The sequence below is a fragment of the Pagrus pagrus genome, assembly GCF_965226575.1.
Source record: "Pagrus pagrus genome assembly, chromosome: 16".
In the NCBI taxonomy this organism is placed as follows: domain Eukaryota; kingdom Metazoa; phylum Chordata; class Actinopteri; order Spariformes; family Sparidae; genus Pagrus; species Pagrus pagrus.
In genome coordinates, this window is record NC_140200.1 from 13,495,855 (window position 1) to 13,519,035 (window position 23,181).

General features: G+C 44.1%; 1 protein-coding gene across 2 annotated transcripts in view; it reads left to right on the plus strand.

The window, feature by feature from the left end:
* Nucleotides 1-23,181, plus strand: part of eva1aa (eva-1 homolog A, regulator of programmed cell death a) — a 75,630-nt gene that overhangs the window by 44,008 nt on the left and 8,441 nt on the right. Inside the window, exon 1 of one of the 2 annotated variants that reach the window (XM_084376938.1) lies at nucleotides 1,032-1,146. The exons of the other annotated variant lie outside the window; for it this stretch is intronic. The gene's annotated coding sequence lies outside the window, so the exon portion shown is untranslated. Of the gene's footprint in view, nucleotides 1-1,031; nucleotides 1,147-23,181 lie in introns of those variants that run through there. 2 annotated transcript variants of the gene reach the window in all.

A 23,181-nucleotide genomic window follows, 5' to 3' on the forward strand; every position in this document is an offset into this window, starting at 1 on the left:
TCTTTATGTAAATAATTGGTTTTACTCAAATCTGTACAGGGGAAACAACAAAGCTGTGAAAGTGGGCACTATGGATTAAATCCATTATCGTGAAATATGCACATTTGAATTGCCGTATTGGTATACTTAATGTCACAATGTCATTCATTTTCTGGTAAATCAATTAAGAAAACAGAATGTCTGTTTTCTTAATTGATTTTATTATTGCCATACAGCAGTCCTGCTTGTTGACGCACACACAGATATTAAAGCGACAGTTATCGTGTTATAATGGTGGAAAAACCTGTTGCCTGCTGTCTCCCGGTGTACACGGTGATATCGTACAACCCGCTGTGTGCGTTCACCTACATGCAGCCTGGAGCAGCATGTTCCAGCTCTGACACACAACATTCCCAGATTCCCAAACTGAGCTGAATGAAATTCTCAGGTCATTTCCTGGAGCTGGACTCCTTCTCTTTTTTTTTTCGCTCTCTCTCTCTCTCACTCAGTCATTCTCACTCACTCGTAGCCCCCTCCTCCTCTTTCGCTCGCTCCTTCCCTCCCCCTTTCTACCTCTCTCTGACTGCTCACTCACGCAGCAGTGGGCTGTAGAGGTGGACACTTCATGTCCCTTCTTCTCTCTCTCTCTCTCTCTCTCTCTTTCCCCCTCTCCCTCCCTCACCACCTCGTTCTCTCTCCCTTGCTCTCTCCTGCTGTCACATTCCAGTTGTCTAAAGCCGGGTTTAACTTTCTCTCTCCCCGAGAGCAGGAAGGAAGGGCAAACTAAAAGAGGAGAAGCATTAGAAAAACTCTGTGGATGAGAAGAAACTCCATTTGGCTCCAAAGAGAAGTGGGAGTCACCATCAAGGAGCGTACCTTCTTAAAGGGGCTATTCTTTTCTTTTTTCCACACTCCCGTCCTTCTTTCTTTTCCCTTTTTTGGGCCGTGCTCTCTCATTCTGGTCGGACCCACGGTGGACTATTCACGTGAGCGCTTGTTTTCACGGTAAAGCTAGTGGCGGGACGAGGAGCAGGAGGAGGAGGAGGAGGAGGAGGAGGAGGAGGAGGGAGCAGTGTTTGACAAGCCAGACAGCCGCACACAAACACACGCTCAGAGAGAAAGTTGCTGCCTGGATCCCCGGAGGATTTTCCATTCAGCAATGTGTGTGTAAGTGTCACCTCGTCTTCTGCCTGAACACGCTGTTAAATCTCTCTGTGCTGTGAGACTTTCTTGTTACCATCACTCTTGTTTGGATGTTTAAGAATCATTTCTCTGCATAGTCAGTCCATCATCGGGCTGTTCAGCCTTCTCCTTGTTGTTGGGAAGTTTAAATGCCTCACCTTGTGTTGCTCTCAGGAATGTCATTGCTGTCTCGGCTCTTGACTGCAGAGGTTGTGAGAACATACGAGGAGATATGTTGGTGTGACTTTGTGTTTCATCATTTGGAAGTTGGATTGCAGTGAAATGTGAGGAAACAAGCGTTCACCGCATGAGATCACCTAGATAAAGACGCGCACATGACTACAGTGATACCTGACAACACCCTGCTCAGTATTGGTACCTTTAACAGCATGTATGTGTGTGTGTTTCCATTGATGGTCAGTGTTTTTTCCTGATGATCTGCAATCAGGCAGACTCCACTGTAATTTAACCACAGGGGGCATAATACAGTCAAACCAACAGGGGCAGCGAGTCGTTCAAACACTGCAGACACTGGTGCTGACTCAGAGCAGGCAGCAGTGATGAGCTCACAGGAAAGATGTCACTTATCTCCAAAACCCTACGACACCCTTTCTTTGAACACTTGTTTTCATTATCTGCCTGATTGATATCTCGATTAATCAGTTCATTGTTTGGTCTATGAACTTTCAAAAAAGCTGTTTCTCGGAGCCCAAGGTGACGTCTTGAAAATCTCTTGTTATGTCTGACCAAAAACCCCAAGATATACCAAGATATTCAGTAAATTATGAAACAGATACAACAGAGACAAACAGCTCCTCGCTCAAATATTAATAGAAATGTTTTTTCACTTGTGCAGTCACATAAACTGTCAGGTGACCCTCCTGTACAGGTACTTGTTGGGCATGTCTCTGCACTGGTTTCATGTCTGAGGAATGGCCTGTGACTGAAATGTCACATGGAGGACCTAAATGTTCATGGGAGCATTACTCAAGCGTCTGGACTCTGGACTCTGGACACTAGGTGCTGGATTCTGTCCAGCACCGAGTGATCAAAATGTTCGGATGTGCGCCCTTTTGTGACCTTTTCAAATATCTGGTAGGAGAAAAAAAGAGATGACTGGATGCTGAGTGTAATACACTGAAGATAAACATTGTGACGGATGTTCCTGGAAAATGATAAAAAAAAATCAGAGGCAATCTAGGTAGATATCTTCTTCATCGTCTTCTCCTTCTTCTTCTTCTCTCTCTTCTATCACTGCTGTATGACCATTTAAAACCTGGACTTCATCTAATTGGTTGGTTGAACATCTGGTTAGATGTCTTTGTTGCTTTAGTTAATCTGAGTTTAGTTGTGTTTTTCTGTGAAATTGCACATTAATGAGAACATTTAGCTCATAAAAGATTCACAAGAGGTTTGGTATTTCAGTAAATTCAGTTTATCGCCATCAAAGAACCTGTAAACTGAGATGAACCAGCGTAATCGGCCACGATCGCTTCCTTTCATCCGATGCTGAACTCAAAATATGTTTTGTGTTTAGTCCACATGCGCAATCGCAGCGGCGGCTCCTGCGTTTCGGCACGTGTTTCTCCACAGAAGCCCTCCTTCAGCTCGACACAACAGCGTGCGCAACACCTGAACACACACGTCACCCCTCGTAAACAGGACTGAGTAACCGGCTTGCACCAGACAATGGCGCAGTCAGTTCCCGGGCACCGAAATGACAAAATTGCTTCGATGGCTTCCAAATGGCGTGTGTGCGTTTTTCTTCCTGTCTGTTGTGAACATGTGTATAGAGCAGTGCTCCTGAGACTCCGACTGTGCGAGTTAGCTTTAATGTGTGCACGCATCCACACCTACCTCTCCCCGTCGACCAGGTTTCCCTCTAATTGACGCGTTGCCGTTCCCCTGTAGCGCCAGTGTGCAGTGCCGGCCCGGTCCCTCCCAAACCACAAGGGACTCTTTGTTTGTAATTTATGAATTAGTGTGCGGTTTGGGTTACGAGAAGAGAGGGAAGGCCAGAGAGCTGAATGACGGCACAGGAACAGGAAGAGGAGTAAGCCCAGCCTGCCCGCTCACTTCACCACTCATTTTGATTAGCTGGATGTTAACGCGCTTTTGTTTATTATTCCAGATTAGCAGTCTGGGCGTCCTCTGGAGATGCAGGGGTGGATCGAGATGACATTAGGAATAATTAAACGATTCTCTGTTTTTCTTTTTCTCTCTTTTTGCGCCTCCTCACACAGCGACGTGACATCATGTTTGACAGCCCTGCGATAATCTGTGTGAGTCTGTGTCCGGCCATCAGATAAGGCGGCTGCTCAGTTGTAAAAACAGAAAATCAGTTGTTCCCTTCCCTCTCTGCGTCTTTATAACTTCGTGTAGCCTCCTGCCCCCCCCTGTTTGGAACGCTCTTTCCGCCATCCATTGGCTTCCTTTTGCTCTTTTTCATCAAGTGGTTTTATTTACTTTGTCTAGTCTGAATGGAACCTGGCGCTGTACTAAGCTTTGGCCTGGTTCTCTCGCAGAAAAGCAAAAGCCCTCTTTCCTTTCCAACCCCGGTCTTTTTTCTCTGCCCTTGATTTGATTTTTATCCTTTTCTTCTCTGTTCTCTGTTTTCGAAGCCCAGCATGCATTCCTAATGGCTTCAGTTCTCCGAGAGGGGTGTTTTCTTTTTTTCCTTCCGTCCTACTGCCCTTCCTTCCTTCCCTCTTTCCTTCCTTTACTCTCTTTCTAAAAAGTAAAAGTCATTTTGAAGTGCACGGGGAGAGTGAGGGGGGTCTCTTGATAGCCAAAGCAGATGTGCCCCCCACACCAAAAAAAAAACTTCCTGGCATCCAACATGCAGCTGCTTACAGGAGGTGCTGGGGCTCTCCTGTCCCCCTTATCCCAGTCTTTACTTCCACCCACCACCGCCTCAGTAATACCTATACATCCTCATGCTATGCCTCCTCTACTCCCCATCAGCTGCAAGAGACCCCCGATCTCAATTATTATACACCGTAGATCGGCTCCCAAAAAACAGAGCCCTTTACTCTATAGTCCATTGACCAAGTTCTGCCTTCTCCCGGAGGAGCAGTGTTTTTCACTCCTCTGATGTCTCTGTTATTGCCCGGACCGGTCCTGGATTGAGGGATTTGAGGAGCCTCATAGCTGTGGGGAGTCGTTTATCTCCCAGCGAGGTTTGTGGGGGTAAGTCCCCTGGATCTTGCTAGATTTAAAAGGTCAGCGAGGTGGGAGAGCCGAGAAAACAGCAACAGGCCGTGCACATGTATAGACACATGAAGATCCCAAACACACACTCTATAAAGCAAGAGGCACGACAGAGTATCTGAGAAGCCTGAAGCGCTAACACAGTTCTTACATTGTTTTTCGATTTTCTTGGCCCCCTCTGCTGAACAATGTGTTTTGCTTGATGTTGATTTACTGTTAGAGTTGAGCAGAGTTTTTACATTGCTGCGTTTGTGTCATTTTTTTGATGTTGCAGTGACAACAAGCTGATAAAGTATATTGTTAGCTGCCTTGTCCAGTTATCCAGACAGCGTGTGTGTGTCCAGTTCATGCTCAGGCCAAAGAGCCTCCTGAATGGCTTTATTGAGCAGCCTTCTGCCTCTTTAGTTGCCCTTTAGTGAGCCATGCTCACCCAGGAAAAATTAATTTTCTCTTCAAGGAACCCTGGTCAGGGTGAAGGACGCTGCACTTCTGACTGTGTGTGTGTCTGTGTATGTGTGTGTGTGTGTGTTTTCCTGGATGTGCTGGCCTTAGGAGAACCTTCGCAGTAGTCCAGTTAATTAAACCGGAGCATTGCAGCGTGAGGAGAGCAGAAAAAGGCCAGTGTTCAGGTGCATACCAAGTATGTGTGTTCACGTCAGTGTTTTGCCAAAGGTGTGTATGTTTGCTCACTTGCCTGTCCAGCCGGGTTTGTGTGCGTGAGACGTGGGTGAACTAGTATCTGCCATCAGGTGAGACTGTTTTAAGCTGCGCAGGGAGGAAGATGGATGGTGTTTGTCAGTGCAATTTACACTCAAGAGACATTTTGAAAGTCAGTGAGTGAGTTTACGTTTCTCTGACAGCTGCCTAGATGCTGTGACTATCTAAACAGTGTCCGTACACGTCGATACAAACACGATTGTTCATTTTCGTTGTACTTACGTTTGTACAATACTGATGCCAGATAGATAGATTGCACTACAGGTAAGAGGGAAAATATGTACTTTTGATTTTCGGGTGAACTGTCTCTTTAAGATGTATTTTTGCCAGTCAGTGCCAGTGTGGGTGTGTTGGTTCTTGCCATCCTAGCGTATGTTACTGTTGGATCTGGTGTAAGGAATAATGTCAGAGGCAGTAATGCTGCAGTTCTCCTCATAGGGACTGGCATGGAGTAGCATGTGGTCTGTTTTTACAGCCCTCTCTTCGCCTTCCCCTCTCCTCCCTCTCTGCTCACCCTGCCTCACCCCTATTAAACTCAATTTGTTCTGAGAGGCGAGGATCGCTATGAGTCCTGAGACATGCGCTGCGCGGGCACAAGAAGGCAGAGAAAGTTGATTTAAAGGAGGATTTAGTGGCATCGTGGGAAAAAGAAATTGGCAGAAGAGAGAGGGAGATATTTATAACATATATTTTAAAGTAGTTAATCATCGAAATATAGTTTGAATGAGCCGTCGTTGGTATTCTTCGGATAGCATAACAACTTCCAGTACTGTTTACAGCCTAATCGGATCGAGAGAGGAACAAAAAGAGACACAAGGAGACAGAGCACTTAGTCTGGAGACTTTCAGAAAGCCCAAACACTCCCCAACAGTCCACCAAGACTTCCATTAAAGGTTGAAATGTTATACAGCAGGATTACAGGGTGCAAATTTAATTAAGACTCCAAGTCTCACTGAGGAGACTTCGGGAGGAGGTTTCAATCTAAACATGTGTTTTAAGTCGGCCCACGTTTGGTAGGTTTCAGTATACAGTAAACATGTGTTTCGGGTTGCGTTGGCCTTAGTAGTTTTTATCGCTGCTGTATTTCAGGTTTTAGAAATTAGCAGACATGCTTAATGATGTCTGTAGATTTTACAGCCCAGGGTTTTTGAATGAAGCATTAAATGACTAGCTGCAGATGTTAAGCAGGTTTTTTCAGATGAAGGAAGAACATCTGCTGTGATTTGTGTCAGTGATATCTAATAAAGCAGGAAGCTTTTAGGGATGACTTTTATCTTATTGCTGTCTACAGTTCAAGGTTTGCAATATGCTTATGAAGCAAATAACTGCTGATGTATGCTTTGAGGCATACTTGTAGTTGGTCAAAAGAAGTGTTATGTACAGTATAAGGCAGACAACGACAGTCTGTAAAGCATGTTTCTTTAACAATTGATCAGCCAAATTTAATCGATTAAACTTAAAATCTTTCAGAGTTGCTGACTGATAACTTTTAGAGTCTGTGTGGACATCACAGGATCTGACATGGTCTCGGCATGAGAAGTTTCACGAGGATAAAGATCTGAGATTGGAGATTTCAGAAAACACAGGACACAGGGCTCAAGTAAACATGTGATGAATCACGACCTCCAACAGCCAGGGTCAGCTCACTTATCAATGCGTTCTCTGTGGAGGGCAGCCTTACTCAAGACAATATTGATCTCTGATTGCTGCTTTCAGGGTCAAAGGTTATCTGTCATTAGCAGCCGATGGGTCAGTCCAGTGCACTAGGCAAAGGTCAGGAGGTTGTTTGGAGGAAGTAAACTTTATCTGTTGAATGTGATGGATAGTGTTCAACTTTTTGCTGTTCCTCCATTTCCAATTTTTTTGTCCTCAACCATCTGGTGACCACTGGAAACAACACACAACCCTCTTCAGGATGCCAAGTTGAGAATGAGTGACATAAAGATAGCAGTTTCTATCTATAATATTGCACTCAACAATGTAATTAGTCAGATGGCACAAGACACACAAGATTTCAGTCAGTCAGAGAGGTTTTAAACCAAAGCCCTAGGTTAGCCAAACTTAGCTGAAATAGAAAAAACGGCCAAACTGTAGCATAACATTTCTTGCAACACCACTGCACTTACATCGAGTTTTACTTCCAAATAAAGTTAAGATCATTTGTCAAAACTGTCTGTTTATTTAAGGGTGCAATATGTTAGAATTTTAGTTTAAAACATACAAAAATGAATTAACTAAAATTATCAATAGAATAAGAAGAAATAAGAGTTTTGACGTTATATATAAAAGATGTCAGTGTACTGTGCTTCAGAGATATCTACTGAAGTTAGCATGCTAACCCTGTAGCTACATGGCTATCTGAGCTAATGAGCTAACAGCAGCTACAGTAAGCAGCAGTGATGCTGCTGACCCCTCTTCTTACATACTGTACCTTTCTTTTTAGCAGTATCCACCTTGTTCTGAGATCTCAGGGGAGACAGCTAGCCTGTTATGTCCAGTGTTCAAAAATATGCATAACAATGTTGTGGTTTTATGAGAAGTTATGTACCATAACCAGAAATTTGCTATGTTCAACAACAGGTTACCAAGAAATACAGGAATTAGCTCCCTGTAAAGCCACACCACTGGGCAGGGGCTAGCTGGCTCGTCTCTACATTTCTGTTTGTGTAGGGTTAAAACAAACATGATACAACTTAAGTGAGCTTTAGAGATGCTGGTCACTGTAATTTTCAACTTCGCACAGCCAGGAAGGCTTATTCCTCCTGTTGCCCGTCTTTATGCTAAGCTAAGCTAATCGCCCCCTGGCTCTAGCTTAACTCATCTTAAATGAGAGTGGTATCGATCCTCTAAGTCTCTGCAGGAAAGCAGCAAGAGTGTCAGCATAAACTTCACTAACTTTGAGCTATTCTCTTTCACACAAACTTTAAATGTAGCCCGTACTGTATATTTGTAGTGCTAATATGAAACACAGCACTTGATAGCGATATTATTCCCTGAATGCCTAAAATATATTCTCACCCGTTGGGATGTGTCCTGTCTTAAATAGCCTGCAGGCTGTGTGTCCCAGCTTAGCCCAGTACAGTAGAACCATGCTGGGCTGTTATTTAAAAGTCTCCCCGAGAGCTCCATCACTCTGATCTCGAGCCAGAGCCCACTGATCTAGCCTCCAAACACCACCACGGCCTCAGTCTTCCTCTGCCTCCCAACCGAGGATGAAGGGATGATGGAGGGAGAGAAAGAGGGAGGGAAGCATTCTCTCTGGCCTTCTTTGGCATGCTTTTTTCAGCTTTTTCTCCCGCAGCAGGCCATCTGTTTCCTGTCTGCAACATGACACCAGTGCCCGACTGGGTTCTGGTTCTCTTGAGGTGTGTGCGTGTGTGTACTATTGTAGGATTTATGATTAGCTGCTATGCTAATGCAGCTAGTCATTTATGTTGGTACAAAGTGGCCCATGTGCTCTCATGTGATTCAAGTGTGATATAGTGGACACGCTTACCCCCGAAGTGTGGGAACCGCTGACTTCTGTATCATTGATTCATATTGAGAGTTCCCATTGGCTGATGGGATGTGGTAATGCATTATGTTCTGTCTCAGCCAGTCTTTGTCACACTTGTTTGTATGCAACAGTGTGGAGTAATGTCCTTTGTGTCTGTTTTTTAAATGATAAATACTAAAGAAGAGGGCAGAGAATTGACCAAAATATGTGAAGTCTTGCCTAATCAGGTTTGGCAAAAGTGGCTGTTTTGTCTGACCAGTGATCGGTCTTGTGTACTCTTGAGGGGGGGGGCCGTCTCTGTTTGGATCTTGGCTTTTCTCCACTAATAACAGTAATAGAGCTGGCTGCATGAACCTGGATAATCCCCACTCTCTTCTTTCACTTGCTCTGTGGAACGGCAGAAGAGGTAAAATGAAAGTCATTTAGCTTCATTGTCAGTTCTGTTGCTGTTTAAGCGGAAAGCTGGCATTACAGGTCAGCCAGCAAATAAGACAAATCTTATCCAAGGGTAGCCTCAGTTCTCAGTAGTCTCCGTCTTCTTCTCTCTGTCGGATGGGGATTTTCCACCCGTAGGCCCACACTGAAAAGCTGGACGTCTCTCTCTGCCAGTGTGTTTGTTTTTAATCGATGTGCATAATGACGTTCGTCAGCGAAAGCGAAGCCAGACCTCCAAGTTGTGTTTGTTTTGCGAGGCCACTGTGGATCCAGGCCTCCGTAGGTTTGGCTGCAGCCTGAGCCAAACCAGCCAGATTTTGGGATGCTACTATTATGCTATCCAAAATTTTGGTTGCCTGCTGATGGAAGCAAACACTGTACTCTGCAGCGGCAGATCCGCTGGAAGTGCGAGGAGGAGCAGAGGTTGTTTTCCAGTGGACTGACTAGCCCTTTTTGACATATAAGGAAGTCGCATTTTGTTCTTTAAATATCACACAGTCAGCTAAGATGTGTGCCCTCTGATATTGTGTTTATTGTAGATGAATTTAACAACAGTTTGACAACGAAAATAACAATTCAGCGATAGAGAGCGAAACTATAGACATGTCAGAACAAAGGTTGCAATAACTACATGTGATTTCTTGCCTGATAAAAGTACAAAGAGTTTATAAGGGCCCGCAGACCCCTCTGTAGAAATGTTGCAGACAACCACATGCTCTATGTTTTGATCACAAGATTTTTCTGCTCTTTCACTCGCCTAATAAAACGCCTGTCAACGTTAATATGGCAGTTGCCCTATAAAGGTCACTGTTGATGAATTCATGGGTGGTCCTTTTAATCTAAAATCTGACTCCTCACAATGTTGGCACATTCTCCGCCCTGCTAGAACCGCTTCAAAATGTGCTGCTTAAAATCCCTTTGATGACATGAAAAGTTATTCATTAGCATAAATTAACTAGCAGATCTTTCAAGGAAGATTTGGACATGATTGATTGGATTCACTCTCATGTTTAAAGAGTAAATATGAAGCTATACTGGGCTCCAGGGTGTGACTATTTTGGTCGCACATGCAGCCAGAAATCTGCAACTAAACATTTTCATTGGTTGCACTGGTGCACCTGATATTTAGCATGTCGGTCAGCAAGTATAAATATGTCAGTTTGAATGCAACAGACTTCTTCTTGGCAGGGAGCAGTAACTTCCTGGAGTCTCTTGGAGCTTATTTTCCAAAATGTCCAACTATACCTTTGTTTCTGACTGCATGTTCCTCATCTTTCCACCTTCCACTTATCGTTTGTATTCCTCGTGCTACAATTAACGTATCGTATTTTGACATAATAGACACAAATATGTCAGACTGTTTGGTTTAAAGCTGATCTGTTTGCGTCACCCCGAGGGAAAGCCATCATTTTTCTCCCCGCTCCTTCAGTTTCCATCCCTCCCACTCTTACTTCCTGTCTTCCCCTGTCTCAGGATTGAATATATGTGCTCGAAAGGTGTTCTGCGTAATGTGTGTTTGAGTTAAAGTGCCAAGTGGTGACCCGTGTGTCAGTGTGTGCTTGTGCGAGTCTGCCTTATGTCAAACCTGCGCCGAACCCCCTGCGGCAATGTAATGTGAAAAAAGACACAACCGCTGCAGATCGAATTGCATTTTCTAACTCTTTAAGTCGCAGTTGGCTCACTGTCGGAGGGTTTCTACAGCCGTTTGATACCGGAAAGATTTACAGCACAGCTGGAATGAAAATACTGTGGGCCGAGTCAGGGATTGAGAAGACAGATCTTCTCAGCTGCGACAAGGGTTTGATTCCTGTTGGGTGGAGAGTTATTTGTTACTGTACTCAGGGGTGGAGCGATAAAGACGCGTGGGTAATCTCTACCTTTTGTCAACTACTACTCTTAAATTTATCAGCTTCAAATATAGATGGTCTTTTTCTCAATAACAAGACTTACTTTAAAATGACTTAACAATCAATGTCTCACAAACTAACATAATATAGACAACCATTTAGTGAACAACTTCCTTTCTCTTTAAGGAGAATCGGACACGAGAACTTCGGTGCTTCGATCGCTTCAATCAGTTTATTTTCTGGCTTCACTTGATGGCTTATAGCTAGCTGCTTACTTTGTGGTCTTTTTCGGTCATATTATGATTTGAAGCAGCACAATTCACTTACACGTTTGTTTGCAAATGTTTGTGCTAGCTGTGCTTGTTCTGGGGCGTTTGTCCGATAGTTTGACTCTAGTTTGTATTCCCCCGTGGTGCGATCCGTTCGGGTTGATATATTTTTGTTTATGTTGCCTTGTGTTGTTTCAATTTTGCTATGTGAAACACTTTGAGCTGCATGTTTGTATGAAAGGTGTTGTATAAATAACATTGAGCTGAGTTGAGTTGAACACAACACTGAACCGAGACCCTTTTGAGGAAGTAATCTTGGTCCCATCACCAATTCTGGTTTGGTTTGTTTGTTTGTGGTGGGAATGTGATCTAACCTTTTTCTCACCCGACTACAAGAAACACTCCGTACGTTTGAGCAAAGCGTCTCCTTTAACCATATGCATTTTGCATACTAATGTTTGGTTGAATTAAATGATTATGAATGGACTGCATTCAAAAGTTTTCTAGTCTACCAACCTCTCAAAGCCTTTTACAACACATGCCACATTTACCCATTCATATGTCACACACATTCAGTCGGAGGCCGCCGTGCCATGCAAGGTGCTTTCTATCCAGAGCGCCCCACAATATTTCTATCTTTAAATAGCACCATCATTTCAGTATCTTGCCCAAGGACACTTAGACTTAACTTGTGCAGACCACCCGGGCACGTTAACGGTTACCCAAGTATATTTGGTCTGAGAAGTCTGCGAGAATGACGGCATCCGCAATCGATTAACTAGTGGAGAGAACTAGAGAAACACAGGAAGAAGGAAGAGAGAGATGTCCTCTGCTTTTACATCCCTCCTGTAAACACACTGATTGTGATGCGATCTCTCCTATTTCAAGTAATCCTTTTCATGCCATTGTTTGGTACAAGCTTGTAAGTGCACCCGCGTGTTGCTTGTAATTTGGCACCGCTTTGGTTTTGATAGGCTACGTAATTAACGACAAGCTTCCTCACAACAAAAATGAGTGAAAAAGTCCATCTCACCCTCCACATCTAACCAATGAGAGGTTAAAGGAACTCACAATTAAAAACTTCATGGGTGCTGAATTTAAACAGTGGGCAGCCAGTGTTTCATGTGCGTTTACCCTCCACTACAGCCCTGCCTGCACGTTTGAGTTGCACGTTTCCTTGTGCTTGTGCAGGATACTAAACCCCAATTGAGACTTGAGGACTTAAGAGATCATTAGTAATGTTGTAACTCTGTTAGCTCAGTTTCATTATCTAATCACGGCCGTGCGGTTACAGACTGCAGGATCTCTGATGTTCCCCAGGCGCTTCGGCCACGGCAGCAGGTGTTTGTTTTAAAGGCTGCTGTAAAAGTGTCTCTGGCAGCCGCTGTGTCTGTCACGCCTCTCTCTCTCCGTCTGTTCCTCTCTCCTCTCTTAACCCTGAGGAAATGCATCTGCATCTGTTGTGGCTCAAGCTGTTTTAAGAACATTTCTAAGTTGACAGGGGCAGAAGAAGAGGACAGGACACAGCAGGACAAACAGATAACCAGCTGTATGCCCAGAAAGTCTTGGGATGGAAATACCAAAGCTTTGCGCCCACATGGGACTCAGAAACTAGAGTTATCTCAACATCTGTTGAACCGCATGAACGTTCTGCTATTCATGTGGCGTGTGTGCACAATCACAACGAGTGTACGTACTAATGTAAGAACCAAGTGAGAACATTATATGTCCAGAAACCCAAACCGTAACGGGAGAAAGGGAAGGAAACGTTTTGCATCTCTTATGCACCGTTTCTATTCTCTCTTGATCACAACCAGCTGCTCAGTGGAGCTTGTGATAAAACCCGCCTGTTAATGTCTATTTTCAGAGTTGGTTCTAATAATAGCTCCTCAGAGAATAATGTCATAAGTCTGCTCAGATGGGACAGGCTCAGTCCAGTGTAGGGCTGGCTATCAAACCTCAATGCTTTTTTTATATCAACTGAAATGTGTCCATAAATGCCTGCTCAGACTCGTGCATATTCTCAACTAGAGGTACTACACGTCGTATAATTTTGGTATTGGCATCACAACATTGCAAACAATACCTCGCTTGAGCGCAGCAGACTAAACAAAAGGTGTTGTAATGTGCACGTGCGTGTACGCCGTGTGTATTTGTGGTGATAAGACCGATGACAGACTCGGGCTGACCCAGACCTCACCGTCATTATCTCCGTCCAGGCCTGACCGCTAATACGGCCCAGCGCCCTGTCAACACATGGAGAAAAAACATGCCTCCCTTTCTTGAACTCATCCGAACACGCCAACTCCCACTCACTACTTAGGTTTCCATCTTTTCTTCCTCTGTGGAGACGTATAGGTATAACTTAGCGAAAACGCCGCTGCTTATGATTCACTCTCACTTTCCGCTCCTCTAATTACCCGACAATGACAGGGCGCAGACGCACCTATGAAAGACGAGAGTTATATGAGGCAGGTGGTAGTGTTTTACCGAAATGATAAAGAGAGAGTGATGGAGTGCGAAGGCCTGCATCAAATCATAGAGCATATAATGACACACAGATGCTAAAACACACTCTGCTGTGTTTTTTTGTTATGGGTACGTCCTCTGTCATTTAGTACAATGGCTTGTAATCTAATCTAGTCAGTCTGGTGTTTACTGAAATGCCAGTTTGTTATGAAGAAGGTCTAGAAAACAACATGTGACTCTGAGGTCACACTTACTGCCTCAACTTGTGACAGTTTTTATTGTTCGTTTAATACAGTCAATGTCCTTTGTAAGGCGTTGCACTTTAAGTATGTTGAACTCTGTGACCTTACTTTACCAGCCCCGGAGTCACTGTCTGAAGCTGAATATTCACACTGATTGTGAAGGGGAGAAAGATACATTTACATTAATAGTATAAAGCAATCAGAACATTCACACTGACACCAATTACGGCAGGGATGTACAGCACGTCACAACAATACCTTTGTCCCTGTGCCTCTCAATCAACTTCTGTAATGGAGTTTGCTTTATCAAAGACGCCTATTCAGCAAGTTACGCGCTGAACTCGGTGAACCTTTTCAGGATTCCTTGTTGTTGGATGCCGTGAAGCAGAGCTTGTCTTAAGTTATTCATAACAGACTCTTTCTGGTTCTCTCGTTTTGTGTTGCTCCGCGAGTCTGTTTTTACACTCTTAATCTTGGGAACAGATACACTATCCTGCACCAGGATATCATCGTCAGCTCCACCCTCTCATCTGAAAATGGTAACTGGTGGCTCCAAAAAAAAAACAAGATGGTGACCCCCATGATGCCAACCGCACGGCTTCAAAACAGTAATCCACATCACGAGGGGTTTGTACTTGGTTTACAAATGATATCGCAGTATGCTGTAAGTTCATGCTTCAGTTCAGTTTCTAAGGCACGCATCAATTTAGAGGCTTTTGATGGTTAGCACAAACCTTGTCATTGGGTCAGAACAAGGTCAAATCCTATTTCAACCACGAACGAACCGCTCAGGAATAACGCCACTTCATCTAAATTGCCTCTGTTCAGTTGTTTTGGTCCACATGTGTAGAGTTTTACACTGCTTTGAAAAGCAGGCGTGGATGATACGACAAAATGTGGTTTTGAGCCAATATCAAGTTATACCAGGGCCACAATCACAGATGCTCTCTAACCTACTAACTGTTCTACAATCAAAATGCTATAAATTGTCTCAGTTATCTGAACTAAGGAGGTGACTGTCGTCTCCATTCACACATCTGCAGCAGAGGAGCTTACATTGTTTTGGTATCAGGCTTATTAACATTTATAACGCTGCTCAAGACAAGACTTGGTGGTATGGTTGCTTCAATCAAGCCGTTCTCCTTATTGGACCATATGACACCATCATGACATCTTTCTCGTTCTACTTTGAGAATTAATGAGGTCAGCGCTGCACATAATCCCAGACTGGAATGAAACCTGCTCCACCGTATTGTCACTTTTCAGCTCTATTAGTCACTAATGATCCTATTACAAGCCTTTGTATTGACGTATTCAACCATGAGAGAGATTAAGAGAGAAACAAAGAATGTCGACAGTCAACATTCATCTCAACAGTTGTAACTGTCACATTAACAAAGGTGAATGCACAATGAAGTTAAATAGAGACTGTTTGTATCTTTAGAGGGTAGGTTAAGACATAACTGGCCTACTTTTTGTTTATCTTTCACTGAAACATCATCCATGCCTCAGGTCCCAGCAGACGTTTATGTTGCCAAGTGCTGATTTTATGAACTGCCCTGTACGACCAGTTGTTGCCTCCTGCTAAAGATAGCGCCATTGTTTAGATCAGCCGCGACATGTGCTGGAACATGCTCGTTGAGTGTCGCAGCCTTCACTTCTGTCATGATTGCGTCTAGACGAGCCCTGCCACTATCTGTCCTCTGTCCGTTCCATGTCAGTGACAACAAATGACGACCTCTGTCTTCACTGTTTTCACAAACCTCAGCAGCTCTCCGACCCAATCAAAACTCAGCATCCCATTACCTCATAACTCTGATATGAAGGAGTGAGTTTAGGCGGGCGGCGTGGTTTGATGAATCAGCGCCGGTCACATCCTTGTTGACCCAGTGGAACATCAGATAATGATGAGGCTGTGCTGACTTCGACAGCGGGCCGGCCTCTCCCACGTCCAGCCGATAAAGATGTGGAAATACAAACATCAGAAACATCTGAGGGCAGCGTTCAGTGCGGCGGGGTCACAGGTCATGTTTATCTATGGACAGTAGACTTTTAAAATTTACATTACAGTAAGCACTTCTTGAGATATACTGCACTGAGATGTACTAAATCTAACGTCAAGCGTTATGATTTCACCGATTTTGTCACAATAATTCCCAAATTTCAACCATGATAAGAATAATAAGAATAACACACTTTATACGGCTCCTTTCAAAATAAAGTTCCAGAGGTCTTTACGCAGTTGAACCAGGAATGACATATTGTCAAATCAGACCGTTTAAACAAAATAAAAACATCATGCTATAAAACAAAAAACCCTAAAATAAACGTGACATGCTGGAATAGAAATCTGAGATTTTTCCTGTACACCAGAATTCCTCTAATTAACTTGAAAACTTACTTGACATAAATGCTTATTATGTCAGGGCAGTTTGGGATGCAAATGTGTCCACGCCGGTGGTGAACTCCCCGCGAGGAATTATTCATTAAAGGTGTGAAGAATTAGCGGACTTAAAGTCATTATTTTTGGACTCCCAAGCTGCATGTTATGCTTTGTTTGTTTAGTCCACTCAGTAATACATGTTTGGCTTCAGTCTCCTTTACCGTTGCCACCGCCGTGATCCCATGGCTATTCCTGACTCAAACCTATTTGTGCTGGCATCACATAAGGGGAAATCGCAAGGCACGTCCCATGAATTGTAAGCACACCATTGGAAATTATCTTAAGTTCAAGTACAAAATGTAAGAACATTTTTATAAACGAGGCTCCAGATCACTGTTTTCATCTGAGCCATTCCAAGTAAATCCTACTAGACCATTTTTTGTAAGACAGCCTTACAAAGACAAAACAAACCACATCCCAAAAATACCATGTGTACTTGTGTAATGTGATTACTATGCTCGGCACCTCCTGGGGTGGAGGTTGTGGATATTGAAGACATCAGTAGGACTCTGTGTGTCTGTGTGGGGTCTAAGGACGGGGAGGGCTTCACAACTGAAGATTGTTGATTGTTATGACCCCACACTGTCAACACAGCATCTATTTCTGTCCCTGCATGCATGTTAATAACACCAACTGTGTGCGTGCACATGTGCGGCGTACGAGGAGTGTTTAAATAACCAAAACAGCTGGGATTGTGGATTATAACTGATGGCTGTGGTGAAGTGAGAGTGATTACGTTCAGAGCCCATGCTGTGGCGTCTCCGTGTGTATGTGTGTGTGTGTATACATATGCATTTGTGGGGGTCTCACAGCAGAGGGATGTGTGTTATCCATTAAAGTAAATGGGGAAGAATTCAATGCTGTGTAGCTGAATGTAGGCCAGAGGGCTCGGTGAGGTAGGATGGAGGGCAAAGCTGTTCCACTCTCTCCATCCTGGAATGCACTCCCAACCCTCGCTAAGACGATGTCACCATCCAGATATGTGTTGCTTCATACAGAACACTATACCTGCATCGTGTGAGAGAATACTGCATACAAGAAGCTCCTGCCAACTCAGGGCTTTTCCTACGCTGACTAGATATCTTGAGACCACTGATTTGATTAAGCGTTCGTGCATCTGAGCCAAAGGAGAAAGCTGAACTTTTTCCAGATCTCCAGCAGTTGAGGGTCGGTTCTCATAACTTCATTTTCTGAGCTGTGCCTGCTTCTCATTCATACGGTTACAAACAACCGAAACAGTGAACATAGCCAGTTTTCCACCAGTGGCCTGAGATTAGCTCCAGAAGTGGTTTGGGGTGGATTAAGTGCCTTGCTAAAGGACACATCGATGGCAGTTCGCCTGCTGGTGCATATCCAATTCATAGACATTGTTTGTCTATAGATTTAAAAAGTCAACTTACTGATTTTTATTCACACATGTATTAAGGCATACATAAATAATATTAATCTGTATTGTCTGCAAATGTGGAAATTGGCCGCGGGCTTCACAGACCGGTTGAAAACACATCACACAGTAATAAAAAACACAATATGCACAGTACAGACTACAGTAATGGACATTGTTCCACTTTTTGCTTGTTAACATTTGGTATGAAAGACTAAACTAAACTAACTTACTAGAGGCGGGACTACTGATGAGGCGTTTCAGGAGCAGTGTTTTCTGTGGGAGCGGTGAGCTCCTGTGAGTGGTTTCACTTTAAAAACCTTTTTAAGAACCTAACCTAATTTTAAAGCATAATCTGTGTCCTTTAAAGTATCATTCATATGTTCTGTTTCTGAAAAATCCAAGCCTTCATATTTATGTGGCTGCAGTATTTAAATGAAAAATAAAATCCTCAATATATCTTGTGCATCGTTTAGTAAAACTAATGTAAATCAATGGTTGTCTTGAAGGTGGGAATTAAATTGAAAACTTATGGCTTGCTTTGAGAAGCTGTCTACAGTCACGTAAATTAGATGTAGTCTGTAGTTAATGGGCTAAATCTTTCAAAACCACCGGCAGGCCCCTCTAAGGCTCCTTTAAGGTTACCACAGTCGTCCCAGCTTGTGTTGTAACTCTCTAGTAGACGCACACACACTCGCAACAAAACCTAATAAAGTCTCAGAGTACTGTAGGTCAGGTTGCCCACACTAACATAAAAATGGAGCAGAACCAGAAAAAGCACTCAGCTCACACCACCGGTCCCTTGATAGAGTTCACTTCACCAGACCTTAAACCTGGTCTGCACTGTATACACAAGACAGGAATGAGTGTGTTAATCACGCCCTATGACATCCGTGCACTCGGTCATGCGGGCGCCCGTTCATTTCGATATGTTGACACTCATGCGGTCATTAATTTTCACAGTAAGAGGTCTAGGTTGTGCGTTCATTTGGAAAAAAGATAAACATGAAGGTAATGTCACACACTCACATCCTTGTGCTGTGCCGTCCTCATCCAAACAATTCACAATTTATAATGAATAGACATTCCATCTCTTGTGTGTCAAAAGTGCACACACACACACACACACACACACACACACACACACACACACTCGATCCCAATCAGCTGCTGTCAGCTGGATGCTGTTAGGGAGCGTTACGGGGGTTAGAGAGAAAAAGGAGAAGGGAGGCAGAGGAGGAATGCAATCTCAACACCTTCAGCTCCTGCCCTATTCACCTTGTATGTTGTTCTGCAGGAATGTCATTAGCTAAGTGAAAAATGGTGATGTGTGTGCACGTTGTGTGTAAGTGTGTGTGTGTGTGTGGGTGGATGGGCGCGTGAATGTGAGCAGGCAGATATCTGCATGCCTCTCTGCGGTGTCTGAAGCAGGAGAAAGAGCTGAAACAGAATAAAAAGCAGTGTGTCTATAAACATTGATTTGAGTTTTTGAGGTTCTGTGTGTGTGTGTGTGTGTGTGTGTGTGTGTGTGTGTGTGTGTGTGGGGGGGGGTGTGTGTGTGTGCGTATCAAATGAATGTTGGGTCTTAGACAGCACTTTAATGTTGCAGATTAAGTAGGCACTGGCTGTGTGCTGATTGAAACCAGACGCTTTTGCTCAACTTCTTACACACATGCACACGAAAACCAGCACATTGTTTCAATGCACCCTGTTTTTTTTTTGCCAAAATGCTTTATGCCCCTTTAAGGGAAAATTGCTGCCCAACGTGTAATGCATTTTGTCATCTAAGCTCTTAAGTTATCCACTGCATAGCTCATTTGTAACGGTTGATATCTGATTTGGAACCGAAGTCTTCATGTGGCTGCAAATGAATCCCATCTCCCGTCAAATGTGTCTCACACACTCTCCCTGTCTTTCACTGCAGTTTTATGAATATACGTCTCAATCGAACCTGGGTCGCATAAAACTGCGGGAACTAGGGGTGCTGAGGGGGCTGCAGCACCCCCTAAAACGAGGCTAGAACATATGCCGAATTTACAAGAAGGCCCAAATAATTGAGAATTTGTCAGAAACAGCGCTTCACAAAGTTTATAAAGTTTCTCCAAACTCAACAACTCACAAAATTGAGCGATTTTATAAGGGAGTCTGGGGAATTTCTCTCCCTCTTCATCTCCCTGTTGTTGTTGACTGTGGTTGATGTGGCTGCTTTGACCAATAGTGTGTCTATGTCGAGTTTTGCCATCTACTGTAGTGCAACACATTTTCAAATTGTTGTACATTATTGTTAATAACGACTAGATACATTATTCTGGCTATACACTGACTCGCAACTGTGACTGACTTCCCGGTCCCTGCTTTTGCTTCGCTCAGGATTGACTATGACTTCAGAGAGAGAAGTCACAGTAAAGATTAAGCTGTCATCTGAGAGCCAAAATCTCAGAGAACTAAATCAGACCAAGCATTACAAACATGCCCTCAAATGATCTTCAAAATATTCAGTCCCCAGCAGCACCCCCCATGTACGCTCCTAAAGGCTAACGTCTGTTCAAATTATTGGCCCGGGTCTGATCTCATCTCAGATTTAGCGTGGTTTAATATTTCATTATATCCCTTCTGGCTTACAGGGCTTTGTCCCAACTGTGTTCTGCATCGGTCAGCACATGGCCGGCGAACAGACACGTACAGACACGCACGCACACGCACACTCCGGCCTGCAGAGCCCAGTGAAAACAAAGCCGGGCTCTGCCAGTGTAAACACGGGCCATTGTTATGGGCACTCTTTTTCCCGCCTCGTATCTTCGCTCCCCGTGGCGATCCGGCGCTCTGAGAGGTACAGCGCTGGCACGGGTCCCGTTTTGTGCAGTTATATTAAGAGTTGCGAGTACTCATTTAGCATGCGTTTATGCGACCATGCCATTATGATGCAGGCCGTAGAGTGTGATTTATGTCCTCGGTTTCTCTCCCTTGCACTCCTCTTTCTCTCTTTTACTGCTTCACTTTTTACTGCTTGGCTCCTTGCTCGTGGTTTGCGGCCGCTTGCTTCGAGAGGTTTTTGCCTTTTGACAATTATTTTTAGACAAGCAGCAGTCACTTTGCTGTACTGTACTGGCCATTGCCAACAAAGTAAGTCCGTAGACAAACACAACATGAGAAATGGCTGTTTGGAAAGACAGATATCTGTGTTCTATGTGCGCAGGCATCTGGTGTGGCTGAGAGCGTGCATGCGCTTTTATATAGTGTATCTCACGTACACGTCCATTAATTGTGCAAAAAAAGTGTGTGTGTCACATCACGGCGTCTCTCAGCTGTGACCCTGGGCCACATGTGCAGCCAATTAGGGCCAATCAGAAGGCTGTAATCAGGGCGTGGCGTGGGGATGGTGGCAGCGTGGCAGTGGGGGAGTTTTAAGACCCATGATTAGTGTGTCAGACTGATGAGGACGGACAGGCGGAGCTGCCCTGGCCCGAATCCTATTTCTTCATTTCTCTGCCTCTTTCACCTCCACATGTGGAGAGCTCTGTTTATTCAGTCCGTGCCAACCAGACCTGCATGAAACAGGGTTTCAAATTCTTGGTTTTTTTAACCTATTCAGGCGACAGATTGGTGCGGTTTGCCACATGAGATGATGCAATTACAGAGAGGTATTTAAATGTAAAAGTATATGTTTCCACAACTGGCACCCTACCTGACACCATATGAACTCTCCCGGTGCAGTAAGGTGAAGCCGTCTGAGCAGATTTAATGACCAGAAATCATTTACTGCTTCTATTAGTCTGGCACCGACCTCTTGCCCTTTTTGCTCGTGGCAAGGAGGAAAGCAAAAGGCTGGAACCAGATTCAGCGGAGCTCTTTGAAGTCTGTCAGTAAACCAGCTTTGTTGATTGGCTGCAGTAAGATATCATCAGAAACTTTTCCTCTCACATGTGCATTGCTCCATACAGAAGATAATACGGTATGCATGGCGACAGGGGCGGAGGACTAGGGGGGGAAAGGTTGACCGAGTATACAGGGCTCACATGTAAGGAAGGCCCAGAACAACACCAGAATGAAAAGCTGTGGATGCCCACAGAGAATGATTATGTACAGGGTCCAGAATTAGTGCTGAGTCTGTTTTAAACTGCATCCTGTTTCTCTACTGGAAGTTACCTAAAGTATAGCCAACAGCAGGGAGAGATGGCGTATTTTCTTGCTAGAAACTTTGAGCGCCCAGCTGGCACCTTATTTAGGCATTTGTAGTAATAGAAGATGGTTTTGTACAGACATAACTCCTCATTTCAACTTCATGAATCAACCGAATCTTGTCTATGTTGCGCTTTTAATGAATGCGCCAGGAATTAAATTAGAAACAGGGCATGCAGCGTGCCATGTTGACACGCCAATCTGAGACAATTAGTTTGATGTCTTGCTCAAGGGCACCTCTGCAGTGTTCAGGAGGTGAACTGAGCTCCAGTTATGAGTACACACACCATATAGACTGGTCGTAAGCAGCTCTTGAATCAGCAACCCTCTGGTCCCCAAGCCAGGTCCCTTTAGACTGAGCCACAGGGGGTATTAGAGAAGCTAATCAATAACTGTTCTCACTGGCTGTGCTACAGTGAAAGAAACATTACTAAGCAAAAAACTCCCTGTGTGCCTTTCTTTGTGCAAATCACTGCATAAACCACAACTGCAACAGTTTAGCATCACAATGTGACAGTAAAAATGTTTCTGCAGGACGTAACAGTTCTCTGCGTGATAAATCTGACTGAATAACTCTTACAACAACTTGTACATCTCCATCGATCCCATCCACGCTTGTCTCCATTTCTCTTTCGTTACTTAATGAATGCAGCCGGCTAGGTGCGGAGGAAGATCACGTCTAAGGAGCCTTGTTGCAGATGTACCACAAAACAACCTCCATCTAGTCCCCATCTTTACTGCTCGTAGATGGCTCTTTGTTATGTGTCAGTCTCTCCTGTGAAATACTGCATGTTTTAAAATCATCTGTACCGTAAGTGTAAGCAGTTAAATGTTCCTGCTCAGTCTTTTCCTCATTGCTTACAATTGGAAAAATCTTGTAATGTGTCCAGGGTATAAACAGTGGAGGGGAGCTTTGTGGGGTCTGCTCTGCTCCTTCCTGCACTTTGATTGACTCTTGGACCGCGGCCAAAATCCGTCTCTGGAAATTTGATCAGCGTGTTTATTCATCGGCCTTAAAACAAATGGTCCATTTTTACCCTAAATCACATGTCACAGTTCCACTATTAGTGCTACTTATGTCAGCAAAACCCGGCAGCTGATTATTCGTCATTGCCCGTTTGTTTGTGCCGAGCAATGAAAATGCAAGAACGGCAAACGGTCAGACTGACAGAAAGCTGGACGGCCGGTCATCTGTCGAGCTGTAAATCACCGCTGATCTGACAGGGCCAGACAAACACAGTGACCGGAGCGTGGCCCGGCCTCCGAAACCACATGTGAGCGGGCAGGAATGTATAGCCCGCTGCACTGTGGGTTTGTGTCTGGGGGAAA